This window comes from Pongo abelii, chromosome 4 (genome assembly GCF_028885655.2).
Source record: "Pongo abelii isolate AG06213 chromosome 4, NHGRI_mPonAbe1-v2.0_pri, whole genome shotgun sequence".
Lineage (NCBI taxonomy): Eukaryota > Metazoa > Chordata > Mammalia > Primates > Hominidae > Pongo > Pongo abelii.
This window is the reverse complement of record NC_071989.2, coordinates 87289311-87308025: the sequence shown is the minus strand read 5'-3', so window position 1 is coordinate 87308025 and position 18715 is coordinate 87289311. Positions and strand designations below refer to the sequence as shown.

The window sequence follows — 18715 nt, the reverse complement described above, 5'->3', positions numbered from 1 at the left end:
ATTAAATTAGTTAACTCACACGAAATGCTTAGGGAACATTCCTGGCATGTAGTTAGTGCTCACTCAATAAACGTTATCTGTAGTCAGGCCTTCCTGATGACAGATGATGAAAGGGGCCTGGGCATGATCATTTTCAGCTGCTACAGGATACAGAAGTGTGGAAAGGCTGTGTCCGTGGACTGGTCTCACATCCCTTCCGAGATGGCTGGCTTTGGCCGCCCCTTCATTTGCTATTGGGCCCCCATCTTAGACTCTGTAGTGCTCGTCTCTGAAATTGTCTTCTACCTCTTCCTCACTTGTACTTATGCTGTTCCTCCATTTAGAATGCAGAGCCCCGACCACACTCCACTTCTGCAACTGTAAATTCTACCTACTCTTCAAGGCTGGGTTTCAATTCCTCTGCGGTTATCATCCCTGACCAACGCAGCAGCCACGTTTGCCATCACTTCATAAACATATTTCCTCCTAGGAATATGCAGGATGAAGCCCAGCTACTGACTGGCTTACATCTGTCTACAACAATAAAAACAAAAAACCTTCTGTTAAAAACACTAAACATAAGTGTTAAATTAAGGCAATTGAAAAAAAAATCTACAGTTAGATTTATGTCCCTTAGTAAACTGTTTTTATCATCAGTCTCTACATATATCAGAGGTTCTTAACTCTGAAACATTATAAAAACCACCTGTGGAAACTTATTAAAAAATACTAATACTGCCCCATACCCTTCTCCACAGAGATTCTGATTTAATTGTACAAGGGTTTGGTCTTCACATTGCTATGTTTTTAGATTTTAAAAGCTGCCAGGTGACTACAACATGTATTCAGAATCACTGGCCTGGCCAGGCACAGTGGCTCACGCCTGTAATCCCAGCACTTTGGGAGGCCGAGGCGGGTGGATCACCTGAGGTCAGGAGTTTGAGACCAGCCTGGCCAACATTGTAAAACCCCATGTCTACGAAAAATACAAAAATCAGCTGGGTATGGTGGCGGGTGCCTGTAATCTCAGCTACTCGGGAGGCTGAGGCAGGAGAATCGCTTGAACCCAGGAGGCGGAGGTTGCAGTGAGCTGAGATCACGCCACTGCACTCCAGCCTGGGTGACAACAGTGAAACTCCGTCTCAAAAAAGAAAAAAAAAAAAATCACTGGCCTAAACAATCCTAGCTCTGACACTTAAATAGCACATATCTTTCTTTCTCACTGTAAACCCTTCCTGGTTTGTTAGGTTGGGTGGGGACCAGGACCATAAGTCCTTGCAGGTGCACTCAACTTCCCTTATTAAGCTTCAGAGTTTCCCCAGCAGTCTACTGCAAAGGGGTTATGGCTGTCCTGAGATCCTGGTCTCCTTAGTTCTCAGCACAGCCACGGGGAGTCTGGAGCAGCCAGACCCCTTGGGCCACTAGCCTGCAATAGCAAGCAGCCAGATCCATTCAACCCTAGTGTACTATAAATTATATCCTTTTCTATACATGCCATGAGTGAAGGGTCAGGAAGTAGTCTCTCCACTTCCCCGCAACTGTGCTCTCACTCATTTGCTTGGGTATTAAACTGCTGAACTTAATTAGGAATTCATACTGTATCTTGGTCCTGAACGGAATCTTATTTTAAACTGTTTTTTCAGGCTCTTTTACGTACCTAATTAAAGCTATTCCACAAAAAACCTTCAACTCATCCTACATCTTCTCTCTTCCATGTCACTTAGAAATAGGATGAAATTAAAAATTAAGGTTATGACATGCATCTGGGAAGTCAGCATTTTGAATGCCCATGAATGTAGAAGCATTATAAAATTCAATTATAAGTTCAATTTAGAGTTAACTATTGATTGTAAATTCTATGTGCCCAACCAGAGAAGTTTTCATTACCAGCTAGAATGAGTTAATGAGTGCTGAGGACAGAACACACATGGTGGTCACAAGACAGGAGAGCCCTACTGATTCACTCACTCAATAGTTGCTTACACATTTTCATTCATTCATGTATTTCTTTACTTAATAAACTTTCATTGAGTTCAAATACTAGGAGTACAAATATAAAGCACTTAGAACCTTCTTCTAAGAAATTCAAAATCTAATATGGAGAGACAACCAAACATTCTTTTTTAATTTCCAGTTTTTAAAATTTATTTATTATTTTATTTTATGAGACAGAGTCTTGCTCTGTTGCCCAGGCTGGAGTGCAGGGGTGCAGTCTTGGCTCACGGCAACCTCTGCCTCCTGGGTTTAAGTGATTTCCCTGCCTCAGCCTCGGAAGTAGCTGGGATTACAGGTGCGTGTCATAACGCCCGGCTAATTTTTTGTATTTTCAGTAGAGACGAGATTTCACCATGTTGGCAAGGCTGGCTTCGAACTTCTGGCCTCAAGTGATCTGCCCACCTCAGCCTTCCAAAGTGCTGGGACTACAGGCATGAGCCACCGCACCCTGCTTCCATTTTTATTTTAGATTCAGGGGGAACATGTGCAGGTTTGTTACATGGGTATACTGTTTGATGCTGAGTTTGGGTGATGGGATTCCATCACCCAAATAGTGAACATAGTACCCAGTGTGTTTTTTAGCTCTTACCTCTTCCTCCTCCCCACTTTTGTAGTCGCCAGTGTCTATTGTGCCCATCTTTATGTCCATGTGTACCCAAAATTTAGCTCCCACTTGTAAGTGAGAATATGCAGTATTTGGCTTTATGTTTCTGTGTTAATTCACTTCAGATAATGGATTCCAGCTGCACCCATGTTGCTGCAGAGGACATGATTTCATTCTTATTTATGGCTGCATAGTATTCCATGGTGTATATGTGCCATATTTTCTTTATCCAATCCACCGTTGATGGGCACCTAGGTTGATTCCATGTCTTTGCTATTGTGAAGTGCTGGGATGAACATGAGTGTACATGCCTTTTTGGTAGAATGATTTATTTTCCTTTGGGTCTATATCCAGCAATGGAATTGCTGAGTTGAATGTTAAGAACATTTTAATACAGTGTGATAAGTACTATTACAGAAGATAGGCAAGATACAATTAGAACATAAAGAAGGGACAACTTCAGAGGAAAAATACTTGAGTTGGTTTGTAGAAGAAGAAATAGGAGTTTGCTAAGTGAATGAAGATAGGAGATGGTGTAAGGGTGGGGAGGTCATTCCGAGAAAAGGTCATAGGATATAAAAAATGTAGCATGAATAAACAGTCTGGCTCACTGAGAGACCCAAAGTTGAATGACAGAGCCAACGGGAACTAGAGAATGACTATACAGTATTAGCATGTGTAAAGCCATGGCAGTATTACACTCAGTCTAAAGAAACAATGTATTAACAGAAGAGAAATGGTCACCATACCATTCAGTGTTCCCATCTATGTACATATCAGCTTTTCATAGTTAAAAGATACTGGCTATGAAAATCATCTCATCCATTCCCCTCTGACTGCATTCTCACAAAGCAGCCATCTGATTATCAGTTAACATCCCACATAGATTTATCTATAGGAGTGTAGTGAGACAAATAATGTCTTGGGAAGATCACTTCCTCCACACTTTCAGCATTGGGCAAGGAGAAGGTTCAGCTGATCTGAGTTAGATCAAGCAAACAGATGGATACCAGAGATGTCAAAGGCTCCCCTTTCATTTGGAGGATAACCCTCATCTGACGAAGGAAGTTTCTTTCTATTCCTATTTGCTAAGGCAGTTTTTTAAAATGATGAATGTTAAGTTTTATTAAACAATTTTTTGGGTGGGGCATGGAGTTTTGCTCTTCTTGCCCAGGCTGGCGTGCAATGGTGCGATCTCGGCTCACTGCAACCTCCACCTCTCGGGTTCAAGCAATTCTCCTGCCTCAGCCTCCCAAGTAGCTGGGATTACAGGCGGGCACCACCACGCCTGGCTAATTTCGTATTTTTTTAGCAGAGATGGGGTTTCACCATGTTGGTCAGGCTGGTCTCAAACTCCTGACCTCAGGTGATCCACCCACCTCGGCCTCCCAAAGTGCTGGGGTTATAGGCTTGGGGCACCACACCCAGCCGATTAAAAATTTTTTAATGAAACTATGGAAATGATCATATTTTCTTTTCTATCCTGTTAATGTGATAAATTACAGTGATTGATATCCAAATAACAAACCAATCTTGAACTCCTGAACTGAACTCAACATGGCTGTGATATATTATATTTTTATATAATGCAAGATTTTCTTGTTTGCTAATAATATGTTTAGAAATTTTTCTCCCATGTTAATGAGTGATATTACCCTGTAATCTCCTTTTTTTTTTTTTTTTTTTATTGTTTTGTTTTTGAGACAGGGTCTCACTCTGTCACCCAGGCTGGAGTGCAGTGGCACGATCATAGCTCACTGATACCTCAAACTCCTGGGCTCAAGCAATCCTCTCTCCTCAGCATCCTAAGTACCTGCAACTATAGGTGTGCCCCATCACACTTGGTTAATATTTTAATTTTTTGTAGAGACAGGAATCTTGACATGTCACCCAGGTTGTTCTCGAACTCTTGGCCTTAAGCCATCCTCCTGCCTTGGCCTCCCAAAGTGTTAGGATTACAGGTGTGAGCCACCATGGCCAGCCTGTAATCTCCTTTTCTTTTCTTTTTCTTTTTTTTTTTTTCTTTGAGATGGAGTCTCACTCTGTCGCCCGGGCTGGAGTGCAGTGGTGTGATCTTGGCAAACTGCAATCTCCGCCTCCAGGGTTCAAGCAATTCTCCTGCCTTAGCCTCCCGAGTAGCTGGGATTACAGGTGCCTGCCACTGCGCCTGGCTAATTTTTGTATTTTTAGTAGAGACGAGGTTTCACCATGTTGGCCAGGCTGGTCTCGAACTCCTGACCTCATGATGCGCCCACCTCGGCCTCCCAAAGTGCTAGGATTACAGGCGTGAGCCACTGCACCCGGCCTATGTAATTTCCTTTTCTATAATGTGTTTGTCAGGTTTCTGTAGCAAGATGATGATGCCTCATAGAACAAACTGGGAATTGTTCCCTCCTTTATTCTCCTCTGGAAGAGTGTGTAAAATATTACCTTATTTCTCCCTTAAGTGTTTGGTAGAATTTATTAGTGAAGCAGTCTGGACCTGGAGTCCTCTTTGTGGTAAGGTTTTTAGTTAGCAATTTAATATTTAATAGTTATATGACTTCAGAATTTCTTTTTGTTTTGTGTTAGTTTTTATTTTGTACTTTTCTAAGAATTTATCTATTTCATTTAAATGTTTAGAAATCATTGAATTAAAGTTGTTCATAATATCCATTTAGGATCTTTTAAATGTATGTAAGACCTAAAATTTTACTCATTTTTTTTTGCCATTCTTGATATTGGTTGTGTCATCTCAATTTTTTATTTAATATTTATACTACCTTTTTCAGATAGATTTTTTTTTTTTTTTTTTGAGACAGCGTCTCACTCTGTCACCCAGGCTGGAGTGCAGTGGCACAATCTTGGCTCACTGCAACCTTCACCTCCTGGGTCAAGCAATTCTCTCACCTCAGCCACCCAAAGTAGCTAGGATTACAGGCACGCGCCACCATGCCAGCTAATTTTTTGTATTTTTAGTAGAGATGGTGTTTCACCATGTTGGCCAGGCTGGTCTCGAACTCCTGACCCCAAGTGATCTGCCCACCTCAGTCTCCCAAAGTGCTGGGATTACATGCATGAGCCACTGCACATGGCTCAGATAGATTCTTATGTCATTAATTTTCAAACTTTCCCTTTTTCTAACATGTGAAGTCAAGACATGTGCTTCTCTTTAAGCACACATTTAGATGTATAATCTAAAGGTTGATATATAGCATTTTAAAAGTTATTAATCTCAAAATGTTTTGAAATTTCCTTTGTGATTTCTTGTCTGGCCCATAGATTATTTGAAAATGTATTTTGCAATTTCAAAATACATGAGGATTTCCTAATTATCTTTTTGTTTACTTTCTAGTTTAATTGCATTGTGATCAGAGAATTTATTTTGTATGAAGTTATACTTCAAAATTTGTTGAAACTTTATGGCTATATGGCCATTTTAAGAAAAATGTTTATGGGTTCATGAAAAGAACATATGTTCTGCAGTTTTTCAACAGTGTTCTATATATGTTAACCAAGTCAGGCTTATTTATTGTGTTATTCAGATCTTTTTTAGCCTTAGTTATATTTTTTGTCTGCCAGTTCTAACACTGAGAAATGTGTTAACATTTTCTAACACAATTGTGGATTTGTCTCTCCTTATGGTTCTGTAAATATTTGACTTAAACATTTTGAATCTATATTAATAGGTAATAATAGATTTAGAATAGTTATATCTTTCTGGAAGTTTTAACTTTCAATAATAATGAAATGTCCGTTTTATCTGTAAATAAAGATTTTTTTCTAGAGTCTAGTTTGATACTATTAAAGCTTTGCTTTGATATTAATAGCATTATGCCAGCTATCTTTTGGTTAATGTTTGCATTATCCATCCATATATATCATTTGCATGATATATCTTTTTGCATTTTTACTTGGAACCTTCCTATATCTTTGTATTTTAGATATGTCGCTTATAAGCAGCATATAGTTTTTAAAAAATCCATTCTGACCATTTAAATAGAGCTCTCTGACTTTTAAATGGAGCATTTAGTCCATTTAAATGTAATATAATTGCCAATAGGTTTGGAGTTAAATTTGTCATCTTATTATTTATTTTCTATTTGTCCTACCTATTCTATATTCCTTTTTCTCTCCTATCTTGCCTTATTTTGTTTTTTATTTTTTAAAAATAGAGATGGGGGTCTCAATATGTTGCCTAGGCTGGTCTCAAACTCTCAGACTCAAGCAATTCTCCCACCTTAGCTTCACAAAGCGAGCCACCACACTCAGCCTTGCCTTATTTTGGATTGAATCTTTTTATTATTCCATTTCCTTTTCTATTAGCTTGTTAGCTACATTCTATTTGACTATTATTTTAGTGATTACCCTGAAAATTACAACATACATCTTTGACTCATTAATGTCTAATATAAATTGATATTTTTACCTATTCCCAGACAACACAAAGACCATGAATCCTTTAATTTCAACTTACATGTCCTTCTGTATTTTCAATCTAAATGTTAAGCCATGTGGGATATAATTATTTTTATTGTCAATATTTATTTAGATTTACTTAGATACAGAACCTTTTTATTGTGCTTCATTCCTTCCTGTATCTCTAAGATTCCATCTGGAACCATTTTCCTCCTCCCTTTAGTATTTCCTCTGGTGTGAATCTTCTGGGGACAAGCTCTTCCTACTTTTTTCATTAAAAGTCTTTTTACATTTTCATCCTTGAAGAATATTTTTTCAGGATATAAAATTCTAGATTGGGCCAGGTGTGGTGGCTCACGCCTGTAATCCCAGCACTTTGGGAGGCCGAGGCCAGCAGATCACTTGAGGTCAGGAGTTCAAGACCAGCCTTACCAACATGGAGAAACCCTGTCTCTAGTAAAAATACAAAATTAGCTGGGCGTGGTGGTGCATGCCTGTAATCCCAGCTACTTGGGAGGCTGAGGCAGGAGAATTGCCTGAACCTGGGAGGGGGAGGTTGCAGTGAGTTGAGATTGCACCACTGCACTCCAGCCTGGGCAACAAGAGCAAAACTCCTTCTCAAAAAAAAAAAAAAAAATCTAGATTGGCAGTTATTTTTATCTTAGCACTTAAAAAATATCATTCCATTGTCTTCTGTCTTCCATTGTTTGTATTGATAAGTTGGCTGTCAGTGTAACTGTCACTTTTTTGAAGATGATTTGGACTTTTTTCCCCCACTACCTCCCTACAACTGTTTTTGGGATTTGGTGGTTGTCTTGAGTTTTCAGAAGTTACTGTCATATTCTTAGACATCTTATCCTGCTTGGAGTTTGCATGGTTTCTGGAATCTGTAGATTAATGTCCTTCAGCATTTTCCAGAAATCCTCAGCCACACTCTGTTCAAATATTGCTTCTGCCTCATTGCCTCTCTTGTCATCTGAGATCCCAGTTTTTCACAAATTGAAACATTTCACTGTATCCTGTGTGTGCTTCATTTGGATGTTTCTTCCAATTTATCAACCAGCATACTAATTCTGTATTCAACTGTGTCTAAACTGCTTACTAAACATAATCAAATGTGTCATTTTTTATTATTGTATTTTTCAGTTTTCGAATTTCCATTCTTTTCATTGCTTTCAGTTCTCTGACAAAGTTCAATTTTGTCTTTTATTTCCATATCTGCCATCCCTATAAATAAGTTAAGCATTACATAAGCATCATTCTTCTACAGAAGCCCTTCCCTTCCCATAGTAGTCCAGCTATGCCCTGAGCAAGCATTACTCTTTGTGAGATGAGAGCTTATAGGATTGTGTGTGCTCTACTACTTCTCCCTTTCTGAATTTTCCCTGATAAATTCTAATTTATATTTTCATTGTGTGTTCATGTCCCTTTGCATGGTAGGAAGGAAATGAGATAACTTATGAATGGTGCTTTAATACATTTGCTGGTGATCTTCTTATCTCCAACTGTTAAATGGACATATTTTTCTAAATGTGTTTTTTGTGAGTTGTATTAGTGTAAACCAGTTCTCAAAAAATGAATTTCATTAAATATGCTAAAAAATATAACATCTGATATTTCAAAATGAAGGATTAGGTTCTGGAATATGATGACCATGCCAAAACTTCCTGTTTCCTGTTTAGGCTGTGATCAGCCTTCCTAGGCACACCTATTTCATCTTAGCTCAGAAACCAGTAACTTATGGAAAATTAAGTTATTAGAATCATGAGTGGAAAGAGCCTTGTGGTTTTATAATATTTCTCATTTTATAAGTGAAAAAATATGAGGGAGGTAACACATATGTACAAATTGAACTTTTAAAGAGGGAAATGGGTAGCCATCATAGAGGAGCTACCAAAATAAGTTTCCCACATTTCTTCATCAATCTTTGGTTTGAATTGATTCTCTCATTCTTTCCTTAAAAAAACCCCTACACTTCTGAAGAAGTGAAATGGGTTCTCTATTTTTATCTGAAGGTTAAGTTTGTATAACACGTGTCACTTAACAACAGGGATACATTCTGAGAAATGCATCATTAGGCAGTTTCATCATTGTGTAAACATCATAGAGTGTACTTACACAAACCTAGATGGTAGAGTCTATTACAGAGAGACTATATGGTATAGCCTATTGCTCCTAGGCTACAAACCTATACAGCATGTTACTGTACTGAATACTGTAAGCAGCTGTAACGCAATGGTGAGTATTTGTACAGCTAAACATAGAAAAAGTAAGTAAAATATGGCATTATAATCTTATGGGACCACTGTTGTATATGCAGTCTGTCATTAACCAAAATGTCATTATGCAGCATGATTATATTATTATACTTCGTTTCTACGGAGCTCAAGATTTGTATTCTAGGAACTTGTAGTTCCTTCCTCTGATCAGCAGTTAAAGTAACATTAAAGTTCTTTATAGGAATATAATTATGAAAAATACCTTAGATTTGCATGATGCTTTATTCTCTCAAGCAATCACAGTGCACTAACAGGAAGTGTATAAAACAAAAGAATGTAATGGGTCAGATATCTTTCTCATGAAGTCTTTTAAAATGCATTAAATATCAATTGTTATTAAAATGGGGAAGTCACATATGATCCTGCTTATATTACAAGCTTTGAAAGATATATTTTAAGCCATAAAACACCAAGAAAGCTTGTGATCTTTTAATACAAACTGTTAGTGTTTTATGTGAGTCTTTTAAAAAATGGAATTCTTAAAAGCAATCATTAACTCACAATTAATATTTCACCAAGATTTAATTTAATATTAATGTGTTTAGCTGAAAAAAATATGCATTGCTGAATAAAAGTTCAGCAAACTATAATATAAAATAGCTTAGGTTAAAAGGAACTTTTATGCCATTAGGGAGTTAAGAAAAAATTTCATGAAACCATGAATGAATAAATTGTTACACAGCATAATTATGCCATAATAGAAAGTGTTCATTTTGTAGATATACTAAAGGCCATTCAGCATCATTGTGGATGGAAAGAATAAGGATCCTGTTATCACAACGATCAGGTATTTTAGAAGCCTGGAAGTTAGGGCTCTCTACTATTTGAAACCTGGTTATCTTCCCATTCATTAACTCTATAAGCCAGCCAAACATAGGCTTCACCCTTCATGCCTTTGCTGATATCTTTCTTTTCACTTAGAATGAATCATCTTTGTATATTTTATCTCTTATTTATTTTAGAGACCAGCTCATATATCAACTTTTCCATGTATCCATCAGTGATGCTGCAAGCCAAAAGTAAATTTCTGCCTCTGAATTTCTGGAATCTTAATGTAATATTCTCCTGTTCATCCTACATTCAAGTTATTTGTATGTGTATCTTAGCTCCTCTACAAGACTATAAACTTTCTGTAAGCAGGAATCAACGTCCTTTAGTGTTTCTTTTGGTGGTTCTCCTTATAAAGTCTTTCTAAAACATTCACCTTTGTTTTCAGAGGAACAACAGCTCTTTTACTTTTGTACTCATATTTCATCAGCTTAAGCAACATTTAACTAAATCATGTTATAGCAATAACAAGTATAACTAGTATAAAAAGGTCCTGGAACAATCACAACTGATCCTTAGTAAAAATACAACTCAAAAGAGTGAGTATGATTATTAGAGAGTAGCCTGCTAACAGGAGTGGTTTGCTTGCCTGGGGCATCATCTGTTTTAAGTCAAGATTTATTCACTCAACAAGTATGTATTGAGCTCAAATTATGTACTAGGTAGGCACTATGTTAGGTGTGGTCTTTTACAGCAAGATCACCATTTGGTGCAAATTTTTAAAAGGTCTTAAAAGTTCACTTCAAATTAATCAATTTGGTCTGCACTATAGATTTGTGATATAAATATAAATTAATGTTGCCTTATTTTAATCTTCTGAAATCTAGGATGTATATGGATGTTGCTACTGAAAGTAGCTCCATAGTAAAACAAACTGAGTGCTTACCTAAGCCCTCACCTGTACAACAGCATCACTAGACACAATCAGTGTTCTCCCAGCTTAGTTTTAGTTGTTGTTTGTGAACATTTTCCTGTGTCATCTATACAAGAGTGTAGGAGTAAACTATGTGATGTAAAGATTCATATCTTTTAGCTCGTTAAAATTTCTTAAAATGCATGATAGTAATTTACTTGTTAGTTGAGACGCTAACTTCTCATTTCAGATGTTTCTTCTCAAGTAGAAGGACATCTATTCGTACAACAATGCTGGCCTAGCTTCTCTTTATCACTCTTCCCCATTCAGCTGTGGCAAAAGCCGCAATTACTTTTGCACCAACATAAAATATTCCTTGTGCTATGAAGTATATGAAGAGAGGCTGTGGTTCTTCACAGCCTGTGACTGGATATATCAATCTGTCTATTTCTGAGATTCAGTAGTAGAAATCACACTGTTGTCCTGTATCTAAGCCACATTCTCTGATACCAGCTCTATAAATGATGAAGTTGATATTTTCATCTCTAGCTACCCTTCCTTTATCTATCGTTTCAGAACTTCATCAAAGAAAAGAGAGTAATTGTACTAGTCAAATCCTAATACAAATAAATGGCCACACATACCATCTATTAGCTGGTAGGAACTAAAGGACACCACTTGATAGTAAGAACAGATATAATAGATAATCTACGTGCTTGTGAGTATCCACCACAAACTGACCTCTGGACCTAATCAGACCAAGAGAAATCCACCAGTTAGAACTCAGCAATGCCACGATCCCATACAGATCTCCCTCAGAAGCACACAGCATGTGCACATCTTTATTTGCATAAGCTTTAAGAACTCCAGAACTATAGTGGTTGACACAACGCTCTGTAAGCAACACAGAACAGTTTTAGAGGTATATTACCCAGTGAGTGATAAGTCATATTATATCTACTGCAAAAATGTCTATGAGTTGGAAAAATAGGGTTGACAATTTGAACCAGATTATGCAAAAAAGATAAAAGTTGGTATTCTTAAAGGAAATGCCTCAGGTTACTTTAGCTTCAGGCCCTGCCAGCTCTACAGCTGTTTCTGTTACCATCTGCTAACAGGAGTAAGGAAATCTGGATTCTAACCCCTGCTCTGACACTCACCAGGCATCTAGTTTCCAGAGACAGTAATAATAAGCTATAGTTGGCTGGGCACGGTGGCTTACACCTGTAATCCCAGCACTTTGGGAGGCCAAGGCAGGTGGATCACAAGGTCAGGAGATCGAGACCATCCTGGCTAACACAGTGAAACCCCATCTATACTAAAAATACAAAAAATTAGCCAGGCATGGTGGCGAGCGCCTGTAGTCCCAGCTATTTGGGAGGCTGAGGCAGGAGAATGGCGTGAACCCAGGAGGCGGAGCTTGCAGTGAGCTAAGATCGCACCACTGCTCTCCAGCCTGGGCGACAGAGTGAGACTCTGTCTCAAAAAATAATAATAATAATAATAATAATAATAATAAGCTATAGTTGCATATCACTTAATGACTCTCCAAATACCTGCACATATATTATTGCCTTTGGCTCTTAGATTCATTATTTGATTTAGTCAACAAATATTTAACATCCACCATGGACCATACTGTTCTAGGCTATGAGCATACAGCAGCAAACAAAACCTCCATATACACATACATAATTAATTTCAATTACAAAAGTAAATAAAAACATTCTTGTTATAAAAAATTAATCTACATAGTCTCCCTTAATTACCATCACCTCTATCTCTGTCCCATTACCAGAGATACCCCAGTGAATTAGTAACATTTCACAAATTTTTTAAATGAGCCTTGCAAAATAAATAATAAGAATTCTGTTTTTAAGTTCTAAGAAGTACCCAAAATATGCAAAGCAATGGGAATATAAAGAAGAATAACACAATTCCTGCCTTCCAGGAAATTAGCGACTAGCATAGAGATATACCTGAAAACAGACTGTTATCATACAGTGTGACATATGCTTCAATAGAATGTGCAAAAGGCGTCCCATGTGAGGCTGCGCATGGCCACTCATGCCTGTACTCCCAGCACTTTGGGAGGCCAAGTCAGGAGGATCACTTGAGCCTAGGAGTTTAAGACCAGCCCAAGCAACATAGTGAGATGCCATCTCTACAAAAAATTCTAAAAACCAGCAAGGTGTGGTGGCACATGCCTACAGTCCCAGCTACTCAGGAGGCTGAGGCCGAAGGATGGCTTGAGCCCAGGAGTTCAAGGCTGCAGTGAGCCATGGTCACAGCACTGCACTCCAGCCTGGGAGACAAAGCAAGACCCCATCTCAAAAAAAAAAAACGAAAAGAAAAGAAAAAAGAAAAAAGACATCAGATGTGGTACAGAGAAAGACATCTTTAAACTTTGGGATAGAGTGGGGCATGCTGTTTGAATACATGTGTGAGAGGAGGGGTCTGGAATACAATCACAGAGTATGACAGACGGATGTGAGGTTTTGCAAGATAAAAATGAGTTTTCCAGGAAAACCAGGATGCAGGTGGTTAGAAGCAATTCAGGTAAAAGGAACAACATGTGCAAAAGAAGAGGGGTGTGAAACCATACGGTGTGTCTGGCTATTCTTTGGGGCACCTTTGCAAGTCTGTAATCTTCTTGAAAGTTGTAAAACCCAGTGATATATATGTTCGTATTATGCAGATGCTTCCAAATGCTATTCCAACCTCCAAGCAGACTGGAAAACGACCATCATTCTTTCTTTCCTAGGGCTTTGGACAGTCCTGATAATTAGCTAACGGTGGGATACACATAGACTTGTTATTAACGGCCAAGGTAACTTGAGTCATTGAGTGACTAAGACATGTGCCTGTCCTTACAACCAGGACAAGATGAAGATGCGATCCATGTGGAGGTAGATTTCGAAGTAGTGAGTATCTTCTTTCCTACCCCCACTCCTCCTGAACCAAAATACTACATGTGGGCCACATGCATAGACTCCATTTATTCCAAGTAGGAAGTATCTACATAGTAGTAGGTAAATGTGTTAACATGACCCATTGAGAACTCTGGAATTGCAGAAATCATTTCTCTCTCCAGAGTTAAAAAAGAGCCATTTGGGCTTTAGCATGCACAATCAATTTATAAATATTTAGGGAGTATCTATCTATTCAGGTCTTGGCCATGAGCTGGGGCTGTTATTCAATTACATAAACTGCAAGCACACATCCAAATCTGCCAGCGAAAAACATAAAACTCAACCACCAAATTCTCCACTATTATAAAAAACTAAGGACAAAGAGACACCAGGTCCAGAGAACCAAAATAAATAAGCTATGGCGTGACAGCATTATTACATAGCTTAGTGACTGCTTCAGACCAAAACATAGGAAACTCAATTATTTGTGGTCTTGGGAGGTGGGCACTCCACCTCCGCAAGTGACACTATTGACATTAGGAGCTAAGATAATTCTTTGTGATGGCGGGTGGGGGGTTGGGGGGGTGGTGCAGCGGGGTGGGGACTGTCCTGTGTGCTGAGAATGTTTATGGCCTCCCTGGCCCCTATCCACCAGATGCCATTAGTACCCTATCCCAGGCTGTGACAATAAAAAATGTCTCCAGATATGTAATAGTTGAGAACCACTGGTGTAGGCAGACTCAAGAGTGAGAAAAGACACTCAACCATAGGCAACACCAACCTTGGCTGAGGATACAAGTGAAAAACCATGGAGGATGAGAATGTTCAGGTTCCTGGGATTCCCAGCAAAGGAGTTAAATAGGCTTAACTGTTTGGTGCTGGAATTCTTCAACAACTACTGAGTATTAGCACAGAGCAGAAGCCAGCCACTGCTGTCAAATTCCTGTGAATGTTGAGTGGTGGTTACTAAGAGACAGAGCACTTCATCTGAATAGAATATGTCAGGTTGGGATCTTTTTTAAAATAAACCAGTGAGCCACGATAGACTTCTCCCCACCTGCTACACTGACTTTTTTTTTCCTAATACAATTATAACTCCATAAAAACATGAAGTATGAGGGCAAATTGGTCCAAAAAGTAGGAGAAATCTGATCAGATTTCCTTCATGGCCTTCCAGCAATTTTTTGTATTAAATTTGCAACAGAGAAAGAGCCCTTACATTGTAGCCTTGAAAATAATAATAGTAATACATTTAAAAATAAAGCCCAGCTCATCTATTAGATGGAATCGGGGTTTGTCCATATACCTAGTATAATGTTTGGCAACACTTCTTTTTTTCTCTGTCATTTTTTAAGAAGAAAAAAAATAAGCCGGGTGCGGTGGCTCATGCCTGTAATCCCAGAACTTTGGGAGGCTGAGGAGGGTGGATCATTTGAGGGCAGGAATTCGAGACCAGCCTGGCCAATATGGTGATACCCCATCTCTACAAAAATATAAAAATTACCCGGGCATGGTGGTGCACACTTGTAATTCCAGGTACTTGGGAGGCTGAGGCAGAAGAATTGCTTGAATCCGGGAGACTGAGGTTGCGGTGAGCCAAGATCGCGCACCACACTCTAGCCTGGGCAACAGGGCAAGACTCCAACTCAAAAATAAATAAACAAACAACAAATAAGTAAATAAAACACCAATGCCTCACTCCAGCAGATGCTGCTGGGATGAACAGGGATAGGTGAAGTACATCCCAGCCCTGGAGTTTCAGGAGAGAGGACCCCTTTGCCTGGTGCCAGCAGAGAGACTTGGGTGGCAGTGTGTTGGTTCTCCGGGCCTGTTTGGATAAACCTAAGAGAGAGTCCTCTGGAGGCCCAGTGATGGCACTCTCCAGCTATGGAGAGAAGCATCCTTGAGATACTGCTGTACCATATGCGAAGGGAGAGTGAAGATGCAAGGGGATCAGACTGAAAAAATTGTGATTGAACAACAACCATACACGTTCTCTTTAATTTCCGGGTGCTCCTCCACTGAATTTTGATCTAGGCCCACAATTAATGCCGCCAATAATTCATCAAGAAAAATTAATCATTATATTATGGTTACTGACAAATCCTCAAACATTTTCTGCTGGATCAGCTCTGGATGATAACTTATTAGCGCCGTTAACTTTGTGTTTTCTTCAAGTACAGTATTAGAAAGTATGTTCTTTTGTGCATGCAGAAAATGTTTAGAAAATTTCCCAGCCCCCATTTTTTTCTTTATTCTCAAACCAGTGATCTATAAAGGGTGTACGGGAATCTTTATCTTTTTTTGAAAGTGGTTAATTTCTTTCTCCAATGTAGCCTTTGCGACCTGAAAGATTCATTTCTCAAGAACATAATTTACAAAGTCTGCTAACAAAACCTATATTGACAATTAAACTTTGCCTCTCTCCTCTTCAACTTTCCAAGCAATTGTCTATATAGTTAACATTCTTCTTCTCTCTGTACCATCTTTAGTGGCTATTCCACTTTAGACAAATTCTGCCAGGTACGGTTAGTGGCAGGGGTGCCTGACTCCTCTGAAGTTGAAAGCAGATCAGCAGCAGCCTGGCTATTGGCGGAGTTGCCAGTGAAAAGCACCCAAAAGACCTACCTGATGGACCCATCATCAGGCTCAAACAGCACCACCAGAAAAACACAAGAAACCTCTTACCTAAAACATAACCGACAGTAAAACAGAACTTATAAAAAGAAGTCTCTAGCACAGGAGGAAAAACAAAGAGATTAAGTAAAATCCTTATTGATACATTAGGAAATAACTTGCTAGTAGCCTTTTGATTTCTGACTTGTAAAACCTCAGAATTGGAGATTCAATAACTTTGTTTGTTTTTATAGAGGATTGTATTGGAATAAGTGAGATTATTGGAAAACTTTGCATCCCCAAAATCATTGTTATAAGACTTTATAGCACTTACATCTCTTCAGGAGTTCTAAAAATTAAGATGAATTTCCCATAATATTCTCTTACTAATCACGCACAAAAGAGAAAGACAGAAAAACCCATTAAAAATGATGTGCATTTGATCCAGTAAAATGTTTTAAAAACCATAATACAGGCCACCCTTAATACATTTTCCCCCATTCCTCAGTTGAACTCAGGGGAAAGCTCAAGATTTTTAGGTCCTATCTGTAAAAATAAGAAATTTTTCTGATTACCAAATATAAATTTCACTGTAGGATGTATAGGAAAACAGAAGCACACAAAAAAAGAAAATTAAAACAACCAGTAATCCCAGCACTCAGATGACCACTTTTAATATATCAGCATTCTTCATTCTCGGTCTATCCTGAGATGTGCCTCTTTTACACAAATGATATGTTTTGTAATGTGCTTTTTTTAAATAAAAAAATACATTCTGAACATTTTTTCATGCTATTAAATACACTTGTCCACAACAACTATTCTCAAAACTTTTGGTCTCAAAACTACTTTATACTCTTAAAAATTATCGAGGACCTCAAAAAGCTTTTGTTCATGTGGGTTATATTTATCAATATTTAGGGTACTAGCAATTAAAACAGAATTTTTTAAATTTTTATTAATTCATCTAAAAATTATAATAATAACCTACTTCATGTCAAGATCAATAACATATTTTATAAAAAGTTATTTTCCAAAACACACAAACAAAAACATTTAGTGAGAAGAATGGCATTATTTTATATTTTTGCAAATCTTTTAAATGTTTGACCTAGCAGAAGACAGCTGAATTCTCACATCTGCTTCTGCATTCAAAATGTGAATATGTTCTGTTAGTAGGAATATATAAAGAAAATCTATCCTCACAGAGATATGTAGTTGGAAAAGGGAGGAGTAATTTTTAGATAATTCTGAATATTTTCTTTTTCTTTCTTTCTTTTTCTTTTTTTTTGAGATGGAGTCTAACTCTGTCACCCAGGCTGGAGTGCAGTGGCATAATCTTGGCTCACTGCAGCCTCCGCCTCCCGGGTTCAAGCAATTCTCCTGCCTCAGCTTCCCAAATAGCTAGGATGACAGGCGCACGCCACCAGGCCCAGCTAATTTTTTTTTTGTATTTTTGTAGAGACGGGATTTCACCGTGTTGACCAGGCTGGTCTCAAACTCCTGACCTCAAGTAATCGACCCACCTTGGCCTCCCAAAGTGCTGGAGTTACAGGCATGAGTCACTGTGCCCAGCTGATATTTTCTTTATACCACACCAAAACTTAAAAAGTAGTAGTTTTTTATAAGATTAGTTGCAATGTGGAATCTGAAAAAAAAAAAAAATCAATGAGCTTTTCATCCTCTATACAGTCATGAGAGAATGAAAGTGGAAAATGCAAATAATGTCTTAGAACTACTATAAAAATAGTTTGGATCTTGTGGATGCCCTGAAAGAAAACCACACTTTGATCACTGCAGTTCCACAACTTCCTATTTAATAGTTAACATAGCATTCCATCATGTATCACTTTCTTTACCCAGTACCCCGTTGTTGAACATTTAGATTGTTTCCAAGTTTTCTCTGTAATAACTCTGACAAACATCCTTACAGGTACATCTTTCAGCACATTTTTTTTCTTAGAATAATATGGCAGTAGAATTTGAGACTCAAAAGCAAAATAATTTTTTCAGGCTTTTTACACATATTGACAGTTTTCCCTCCAGAGAGGTTGATTAATTTGCATTCCTATCAGTAGTGTGTACGAGATCCACACATTCTTACCCATACTCTTAGCAACACTGAGTACCATGTGAGCCCTGTCTTGATACCTGTTTGTAGAAAACCAAAGTGTCACTGAGCCGGCTTTTATCTCACTTTCTTCTATGAAATACAATACTTGAGATTTACTGGAATTCAGTAGAGTACTTC

At 38.2% G+C, this 18715-nt stretch overlaps 1 protein-coding gene across 2 annotated transcripts in view; it reads right to left on the bottom strand.

Annotated features, from left to right (window-relative positions):
* CMYA5 (cardiomyopathy associated 5) overlaps window positions 1–18715 on the bottom strand; it is a 105905-nt gene that overhangs the window by 64888 nt on the left and 22302 nt on the right. The gene's annotated exons all lie outside the window — the stretch shown is intronic.